At 34.8% G+C, this 10,967-nt stretch overlaps 1 pseudogene; it reads left to right on the plus strand.

The window, feature by feature from the left end:
• The first annotated feature begins 251 nt into the window (after positions 1 to 251).
• On the plus strand, positions 252 to 1,139 carry LOC126016462 (OX-2 membrane glycoprotein-like; annotated as a pseudogene).
• The last annotated feature ends 9,828 nt before the right edge of the window (positions 1,140 to 10,967 follow it).

The following is a 10,967-nucleotide window of genomic DNA, read 5'->3' on the forward strand; positions in this document are numbered from 1 at the left end:
TAACTCTCACTATTGAAAAAAATCTCAAAGGAAAAAAAATCTCAAGTTACCCTAATATCTATTAGCTTGGTAGCAAGAGGAGACCCCAGGTTTTCCAATAGAAGTCCAACATCTGCTTACCCAGTCACCAGAACAGAGGCTGATGTTGAGGAAGCTCTTCTGTTATAGGTTTATTTTCGACTTATTTGGATCTTCCAGCAGTAATGATACTTAAGGCAGTGTTGACTTAAAATAAAAGAAAGTCATTGAACATGCTTGCTTCGTTAAGATGCTCTCTGAAAAGTTCCAAGAAAGTCTTGTGACATGGCAGAAAATCAAGCCTAAATGTCCAGAAAACATGGTCACATTCAGCAAGAAGTTTGGAGTTGGGATTCAGCCTTTCTATACAGACAAAGATAAACATTTCTCAACTCAAAAACTCAACTATCACCTTCTGAAATATTACTCTGGAGGATAAGGGTGTTATAAGTGCCTTGTCAATACCTTTGATTTCATGCAAAATCACTGGAGTGACCTTCCTCAATACAGCCCACAGTATTCCTTCGCTACAAATTCTTGGAATATTACCTAAATATCATTTGTTCTGTCAATGCTTGCCCATCCCTTGTAATCTCCTAGAAGATTTCTGGATCAGAAATGGAGAACTCTTTTTTGGGAGGTAGGGGCACACCCGGTGATGCTCAGGAGTTACTCCTGGTTATGAGCTCAGAAGTCACTCCTGGCTTGGGGGACCATATTGGACGCTGGGGAATGGAACCACGATCTATCCTAGGTCAGCCGCATGTAAGGCAAATGCCTGATAGCTGTGCTATCACTCTGGACCCAGAAATGGGAAACTTTACCGAGTCTGTCTCATACCCTAATGGGACGGTGTCTGTCATCACTGTTCTCCATGTCAAAGATCCCCAAGAGTCAAATGGGAAAGGAAATGATATGCCAGGTGCTGCACCTGGGGACTGTGACCAACATTTCGGAAACTGATCAAAAACTCATGATTTTCAGTTCCACTAATGTTAAATACTATTTCTCTCAATATTCTTCTGATATTCATCTCAATCTTATATTGGAAATTAGTCTTTGGAACCAGGATAAAGCATTCCACACATAGGCCACTCTTACTTAAGACACTGAAAGTGTGAATATGCTTAATTAATTAATATGTCCTATGTTATAGATACTATGCTATGTTATGTTCTATGTTTTATGTTTTATGCATTCCATTGTAAAAATGACTATGTTGTGTATTCTACTTTTGTAGACTGGAAATATCCCTACAACATTTATCAAAGTGCTTTACGTATGAGAGGTGATCAACAAACATGAATCAAAAGATAAATATTTTAAAACAGCACAGTAATAAAAATAAAGGTGATGAAAAGGAAAATTACATTTGAGTTCTTTATTAGACTGTATCAATTCCAAAGTGCACTTATTGCTTTAAGATGATACGGCACACATGGTGCACATTTGAATTAAGCAGACATTCTTCAATCCTAGACCTGACATTCAGACACTCATTAGCAATATGGCCTTGAGCCATAGTCTTAATTTTCTGTTGTCTCATGTGTAAATTAGGGTAAATATTAGCCCTTTATTATGATTGCAAAAGTCAAATTAGACTACACACAAAACATCTGTGGCATGGGAATATTTAAATATTATCATATTCACTTTCCATTGGTGGGTTGCTGAGGGCTTTGTAGCAGTGGTCAAAAACTATTCCCAGATATGTGCTCAGAGTTATTCCTGGTGGTGTCTGGAATGCAACCAGCTTCAACTAATTGCACAAAGGCCAAGTACCTTAAGCCCTGTAACTTATCCTAATCTCTTATTTTCTTTAATGCATAATTTGGGAGAGGAGATGACTAAAAATAACCTTAGATATATGACTTTGGTTTTATTATCTTCAAATAATTTTTACGAGAGATGATTAAGGGACATTTTAAGCCTCTTATTTATTTTACTTTTGGTAAAATTAAAACATTTTATTATAAGATAGCATCTTTCAGAAGATAGATATTAGAAGTAAAAAAGGTTAATGTAGTCGCTCTCTGAAAATATATGATTACATTTTTAAATTTTCTATCTGTGTATCACATGTCCTAATCCATGAGGTTTTAGCCAGGTAATATTTGCAGTTATTTCTGATAAGTATAACATGACAGAACTAACTCGAGTAACTTAAGCCTCCCAGATTGTTCTGAGAGACTTCGTAACAGGCTGTGCTGCTCTGAGTCTTGTATCTGCTTAATAACTTAGGAAAAGTACAACACTAAGTGCAGTTTTGACTACTAAGGAAAACAAAAACAAATCATAGAGAATTGTCATTGTTATGTCCTCATCCTTGGACACTTATACATACAGCCCTTGATTTATTTTGTGCTGACTCATTCAATAATTATTGATTACGCATAAATTTTGTTACCAGCACTCAGATGCATTACAGTTGGAATACAGCAGGTAAAATAATGATATTCTCATCTTCATTGAACAACAAAGGCTATTTTGTTGAGTGTCATAAAGATGTATCTTTAGAAGCTTGTGAGGATAATTAGAATACTAACGAAAAGTATATGAATACAAATAAAATATTTCAAAGACACACTTGAGTATACTTAAAATACATGAGGTGATGCTGCCTTTAAATATGATGATTAAATAATATATATTGACTCACAATTATAATTTAAAGTAAATAGGAAAAGCCACGAGTTTATCCTGGTAATGATTTGGTAATGATGAGGCTCTTATTTGAAACATTCTTGAAATCTTAATGAGCACAATCTGTTTGGAACTTATCTTTATTGAGATCCAATTCAAATAATCTTATTGCAGAAGTTCCAATAATAAATATCTTTGTTTATTTTTCTATTTTTGGGCTACATATCATGAATATTTTTTACATTAATTAGTTAAAGAAAATGTTCAGATAATTTTTGTACAACATATAATGTATCCATTTTACAGTTGTAATTGCTAGATTATTTTTTAAAGTTAAATTATGTTTACTTCATACAAAGTAAATTTTAAATTATTATTTGTGTGTAATATAATTTCTTTTTTCACAATTATTTAGTTTTACTCATTCAATGTACAACATCCTTCACAGGGGACATTTCCTTTTACCAATGAATGTCCAATTTCTTTCCCCTTACTTTCTTCCCTGCAGACACTTTTCTTCTTTCTCTTTCTCTTCCTCCCTCAACCCCCATCTTCTTTTAACATTTAGACACTAGAAACTGTGGTTTGCAAAATTGTTACTGAAAGGGTAATGTATGGTCACTTTATTTCCTTTTAGCATCTGGTTCTTGTCCAGAGTGATCATTTCCAACAATCACTGTCATAGTGGTCTCTTCTCTGCCTAACTGCATTGCCCTGCTATTTGTGGCAAGCTTCCTAATATGGACTGGTCCTCCTATAGCTAGTCTCTGTTGTCACTGGAGATAGTTGTCATACTATCTTTTTCTTATATCACACAAATGAGTGTAATAATTTTATGCCTACCCTTCTCCCTCTGACTCATTTCATTCAGCATAAAACTCTTCAAATCCATCAATGTATCAACAAATTTCATGACTTAATATTTTTCTAACTATGTAGTATTCCACTGCCTAAAAAGAAAAATTTATCCACACAGTTGAACTCTTATGCTTTCAGCATGAGTTGTTTATTATTTCTAAAATATAGTACTCTACTTTTCTTAAAATTCCATATTGACATGGTTAATATTAAACATAAAATCTTTGATTATTGGTTTATTCAGGAAACATATAAAATGTTATAAATTAAATTTTATCATCAAATGGAATGCTTGAAATATTAATTTCTTCTCCTACCAATATAATTATAAATAATAATTGCCAAGTATTATTTAGGAAATTCTTTTTCTGGAAAAATATTGTTCAGTTAAAAAGTCAAGTTTATGCAAAATAGTAAGCAATGCTTTACAGTTATGGATAAAATATTAAAATAATGTAATTTTTTACTGCCTTTTGAAATAAGTCTTAAAGGCTATTTGTTATAAATATGCATGTGTATAGATGTGAATATTTCACTTGAACAATCCTAAAATTTATTTTAATGTGTATGCATCTTAAAAAAACGCTCTATTAAATTTTTCTTCAAAATTTTTTCTTGTGAGCATAAAATCATTTTTACTTTTCTTCAAATATTTATTAATTAACCAGACTGTCATAATAGAAAATTTGAAAAGAAGATAATAGTATTGTATTGCTACAGTTTTTGTTCCTCTGTTCCAAGGCATAGAAAATACTTTAGTGGGGCCGGGCGGTGGCGCTAGAGGTAAGGTGTCTGCCTTGCTAGCGCTAGCCTAGGACGGACCGCGGTTCGATCCCCCGGTGTCCCATATGGTCCCCCAAGCCAGGAGCGACTTCTGAGCGCATAGCCCAGAAGCTAACCATCTGAGCGTCACTGGGTGTGGCCCCAAAAAAAAAAAAAAAAAAAAAAAAAAAAAAAAGAAAATACTTTAGTTAGACAAGTTAGAGAAAAAAAGTTTGTGGACATGGGCAGTTCAAAGAGGTGTAAAGAAAAATAAGAGAAATAATCTATGAATATGGAAGAACAAGACAATTTAAGGGGACAAGAGATTCTGCTTCAAAGAGCAAATTTGTGAATGCATTAGCATCAATAATGTCTATAAATATTTAGTTGAAGATTCATGTTCCAAGGAAAGAGGATGCTTAGGTTTCTTTTAGGAACAGCCTTTATCCTGCCAGGGAAGAGCAAATTACCTTGGATTCCCATTTTCTCAGATTGTCACAATGAAGAATATGTGACAAAATATGGGTATTTTACCCAAAGAAGAAAATGAATAGTGGGAAGGGAAAAAATACAGTAACTGCAGCATATATTTTTAATAAATTAACATTTATTATTATCTATATAAACTTTTTATTATTTTGAAAGTTACTTTTTTTTTTTTTTTTTTTTTGGTTTTTGGGCCACACCCATTTGACGCTCAGGGGTTACTCCTGGCTATGCGCTCAGAAGTCGCTCCTGGCTTGGGGGACCATATGGGACGCCGGGGGATCGAACCGTGGTCCGTCCTAGGGTAGCGCAGGTAAGGCAGGCACCTTACCTTTAGCGCCACCGCCCGGCCCCTGAAAGTTACTTTTAACCAGAAGTAAAGTCACTACTTTTTAGATGCTATCAAAACAATGATACAATTAATTTCTAGAATTTGTTTACATTTCTGGCAGCCACAGGAAGAGTTTTGTTCAATTGCAAAATTAAAGTTTTAAGTTCGTATGATTTCATTTGGCTTGATGACAGGAAAACTTAATCACCTGGAAAATTAAAGTTTTTTGTTTTTTGTTTTGCCCTTTCTTTGTTTGTTTTGGAGGTCACATCAGGGAGCGGTGGAGGGGTTACTCCTGGCTCTGCCTCTCAGAAATCACTCCTGGCAGGCACTGGGGACCCATATAGGATGCCTGGGATTCAAATCACCATCCCGTCCTGGATCTGGCCTGCTCTATAAGGCAAAATGCCCTACTGCTGTACTATCTCTCCTGGGCCACCAGGGAAATTAATTTTTATTTCTTTTTCTTCATGATGCTTCATTAGCTTCAGTCTCTCACGTATCTATTGGCTCAGTTGTTATTTCATATGGAACTTCTGAGAAAAGCAATGACTACATTTTCTTTTTTTAATATAATTTTTATTTTAATCATAGTGGCTTACATATCGTTGACCAATAATATGTTAGGTACATATTAAATAAAATCAGGGGAATTCCCATCACCGAATTGTCCCTCCCTCCCACCTCCATTCCCGCTCCTACTTCCCATATCCTCTTCCCTCACCCCCGGGGCTGCCTAGAGTAAGTGGTCCCCTCTGTTCCTGGCAATAACTTAGTGGTCTTACACCTGTTATATCTTGGTACCTCCCTTATTTCCCCTCCCCTAATTGGGAGGCAGGACTAGATAGTTCAAGTTATGTGGTTTTGTTTGAAGAAGAGAAAAGTAATAACCTGGAGAAAAGAAAAAGAAAAAAAAAGGGTCAAATACTCCGGAAGTGGGCGGAGTCCTTCTAGAGGCTTTCATCCTTGGTTTGAGACACGAAGGGGAAAAAGAAGGTGAAACACCACAACAGTACATAAAGAACTGAATGACTACATTTTCTATGTTAAAAGACTATCTTTCAAAAACCAGTCCCTCTCTCTCTTTTTTTTTTTTCCTTTTTCTCTTTTTAAAAAGAACACACTTGGGGCCGGAGAGATAGCATGGAGGTAAGGCGTTTGCCTTTCAAACTGAAGGATGGTGGTTCGAATACAGGCATCCCATAGGGTCCCCTGTGCCTGCCAGGGGCGATTTCTGAGCATAGAGCCAGGAGTAACCCCTGAGCACTGCCGGATGTGACCCAAAAACCAAAACCAAACCAAGCCAAAACAACAACAACAAGAACACACTTATATTTATAGTTCTAGGCATGTGCTCCCTCCTGCTTTTCTTTCTTTCTTTTTTTAATAAGAACCATAGAATATGAATCATCTTGTTCTGCCTCGTATTTCTATTGTCCTTCCTACAAACAGAAAAAAAAAAGTGGACAGAACCATGGGCAAAGCGGTCTTATGAGCACTGAATGGAAATGAAAGAATGATCAGCTCAATATACCCCAACGCCAAAGTGAATGACAAGAGGCCCAAATCAACAACAAAACTATACACAAAAGGAACCCGATACAAAAGCAGTCCAGGGAACTAAGGGTGGAGGTATAGGATGCATATTGGGAACAGTGAAGGGAGGTCAACACTGGTGGAGGGAATTGCCCTAATATATTCTCACTATGCTACCTTAAATATAACTGTAAAAGACCTGTAATTCAAAAACAAAGACTATCTTTCAGATTCTACACATAAATCTTTCATAAGTTTGATATTCACCTTTTCAATGTCTCTAAATACTGAAATACTTTAAAAGTCCCACCATATATTTCTAGCATATTGAACTTCATCCTTTTACCTAAAGTTTTTTTTGATTAACTTGGTTTTCTTTCTTTTCTTACCAATTTCTGGTTACCTTTCTAAATTTTATGATCTATGTAAAAAATTTATCTATTTTTTAACTCTATCTCTCGCATATTGTATTATTAGGCCAAGTACTTTTCAGTATAATTTTTCAAAAGATCAAGTCAGTGACTCATACCTGTCATGAGGTTACAGGAGTATTTTTCACTTTTCCTCACGTGTTTTCTGAAGTAATCTCTGACTTGTGGTCACAGGTTCATCAGCATTTTAGGAAAAGAAATTATTTTTTATGAATACTGAATTAGTTTCTTAAAATTATTACTTCAGGAAAAAGGATATTTTCTCGAACACATTCAACTTATTATTGATCTTGATACATGTTCAATTACTAAGTTTCATAGGGCCAAATCCATGAATTATTTGTTAAAATGTTTACTAATGGGCCTTACTATTAACATAATAATAATTTTGAATTATTTGACCACTAAGACATATTCATACTCTAAAAAATATTTGGACATCAAAAGTATATGTTCAGATAAGTTCTATCAATATTCAATGAATTACAAATAACAAACCAAAATTAAATGTTATTTATTTTTAAATAGCAACAATATATGTTGACAATAAGACCACATTTTTAGGGGCCGGAGAGATAGCACAGTGGTGTTTGCCTTGAAAGTAACCAATCCAGGACCTAAGGTGGTTGGTTCAAATCCTGGCGTCCCACATAGTCCCCCGTGCCCTGCCAGGAGCTATTTTCTAAGCAGATAGCCACGAGTAACCCACTGTGCATAACCAGATGGCCCCCCCCCAAAAAAAACACAATTTTTATAACTGATTAAGATTTTATTTGATGATATTTGTATTGTATCCATATTTGTTGTACTCCTAGGAATCTTTCTGTATATGCCAAAAATGTGAGACTTGGACAACTGTTTTCTTAGATGCTCATATTTTGGTTGTATAGGCCATTAATAGTAAGGATAAATAACATAATATCTCTTTCTTAATCAAATGGAGGCTGGTTCTGCTGCTGAATATATATGTAACTCCAGAAGGTGTTGACCTACTTTTATATGCTGCCATTTGAGCTATAGAGAAGTGGTGCTCACTCAGAAAAAATGACATTAACACATGACACTTTGTTCATTAGACTCTCACTGTAATAAAATTTTGAACTCCTCAGAAAGGAGTCTCAGAAGTTCAATTTGTCTACATAAGTAGAGAAAAACCCCCAGAGAACTATTTATCTTGTAAGTAAAAATAAAAAGGAAGTGACAAAATCAGCATTCTTCAACATTCTGCATTCACTATGAATTAGCTAGTCTATAAATTTTTCTACTAAATATGAGGTGGTTGCAAATTATTTCTATTACTAATAATGTTGTTTTCTATTATATATTTTATTATTTTTAATAACAAATATCCTGAATATTCACTTATCCAAATAACCACTATACTTGTCCTATTAATTAGGATAATAATTCTGTGGTATCTCTTCAAAGTTATGATTAGTTGTAGTTTTAGAAAAAACATTTTGAGTATAAATTTGTGTCAAAGACTTGCCATTAGACTGCCTGCACTTTAATTACTAACTGTAGAACCTGCATTAAAGGACTTTGTTTTATTTTAACAAAAATATTTCTACCCTGGCCCATTTCCCCATTCACGGTCAGCAAATATTTTCATTCTAGTCCCATTCTAGTCTCATTCTAGTCCCAGTCTATTTCTGGTCTTTAGGCACCTGAACCCCCTGTAAAGCAGCAGCAAGACCTATAGTAGTAAACAACCAACTCTGTAAAAAACCAGGCGGAAGGAGAGGTTGATGAACAGATACTTCCCCAAAGAAGGTATATGGAAGGTGGAAAACGGCTTGTGAGAAAAATCGCTCTGCATCACTTCATAACAAGAGATGCTAATGGAAACTATAATGCTTTATACTAATAAAAACAGGCACACTTCACAAAGAACAAAGATACCAGAAATGACATAGATGTGGGGAGAAAAGGAGCCTCAATTCACTGCTGGTGTGTATGTTGACTGTTTCTTGTCTTTTGAGAAAAATAACAGAGACACTGCTCAAGAACTAGAAATTGTCCTAACCTCTCAAACTGAGGGGGCAATCATGGAGGGTACCAAGACCAAAACAGTCATATGAACATTGGAGTAGAAATAAAAAAAAGATCAGAATTTAGGTACCAAATCCCAAAGCCAATTGACAACAGGATCTTTGCCCAACTCTACAACAAACTAGACACAGAGGAGACCACTCACACTAGCAGTCCCAGGGAGCAGAGGAGGAGAATATGGGATGGCCATGCCTTGGGAACGATGGTGGGAGAGGGAGGGACAACATTGGTGGGAATGCCCTGATTCAACGTCACTATATACTAATCTTTTACTGTGAATGATTTGTAATCCACTTTGGTCAAAATAAAACACTATTAAAAAAAGTGAGCTAGAAATTAAGCTCTCCATATGACCTAGCAATCTCCAATCTCTTGGTATCTTCCCCAAAGTGTCCCAAAGTCTATTCAGAAAAGACAGCTGCATTTCTACGTTCACTACAGTACTATTCAAAATAGCTAAAAATCTGAAAAGAAACAAATTGTCCAGAAACAGAGACTTGATGAAAAACAAATACAAAACAAAAAATCTATGGTAACATACACACAATGGAGTACAACTTGGCTATTGAAATCGTAATTTTTTGACACATGGATAAAACTAGAAAATTATGCTGCAGTAAAATTAGTCAAAGGAAAGGTAAAAACTTAGGGTGATATCACACATAAATCAGATATAAAGACTTCTAGTAGGAAGATGCAAAGTAAAAAAAAAAAACCCTAGAGAAATGACCTTTAGTATGAAAACTAATCTTAGGGTGTCAGGGTAAATACGACACAACAGATGGGAGACACTGGTATAATGGTGAAGGGAAATAGACACTGTTATTGGAGGGTGTGTTGCTGGAATGCACTGAAACCTTTACCATTAACAGTATTATAAGTTATGGTGCTTAAAATAAAAAAAAAAACAAACATTTTAATAATGATAACAATAATTTGCTTATCCTTGATTCTAAAATATCATACTACATTTATATGGAAGCAAACCAGTAACAATTTTACTTTAGGTATTTTTAATTTAGGTTTTAGGAAAATTATGTATAAGTATTATAAAAAAATTTCAAGGCAGATAAAAAATTCTCACACTCAGTGGAAAATCCTGAAACAGTTTTTTATTCAAACAGTTGAGCACTAAAAATATATTTAAGCTGGAACAGCATGTGTATTTTACAAAAATATGAAAGCTGAACTGAAACTATAAAGGAAATTATAAAATTGTAAATAGTATACAATATGTGAAAAAGCAAAAATACTGGAGTAAAAAGGTCATGTTAAAGAGATAATTACAGATATAATAGCAAGTGTCAAAGTTCTCATATCTTATAAATAAGGAATTGCACCATTTTAAAACATAAACATATTTTACCAAAGGTTTGAGCTATTCTGATAGCCAACATTTATTAGGTAATGCTCAAAGTCTTTCTAAGATCCACGATGAATTGACAAGAGTAATCTTGAAACTCCTTGTCATATACTATAAATTTGCATAGCCAAGCATTTTAAAAATTATCATCCAGTATATTCTGACATTTAAAAGCATGAAGACAAAGGTTTTTTTAAATATAATTTTTATTTTAATCATAGTGGCATACATATCATTCACAGTAATATTTTAGGTACATATTAACATTGAATCAGGGGAATTCTCATCACCAAATTGTCCTCCCTCCACCTCCGTTCCCTTCCTGCCTCCCATATCCTCCGCACTCATCCCCGGGGCTCCAAGAATAAATGGTCCCCCTCTGTACCTAGCTTACTACTTAGTGATCTTACAACTATTTGGTCATGGTACCTCCATTATATCCCCCCTCTAATTGGGAGGCGGGACTAGATAGTTTCAAGTTATGTGG

This window comes from Suncus etruscus, chromosome 1 (assembly GCF_024139225.1).
Source record: "Suncus etruscus isolate mSunEtr1 chromosome 1, mSunEtr1.pri.cur, whole genome shotgun sequence".
NCBI classification, from domain to species: Eukaryota; Metazoa; Chordata; class Mammalia; order Eulipotyphla; family Soricidae; genus Suncus; species Suncus etruscus.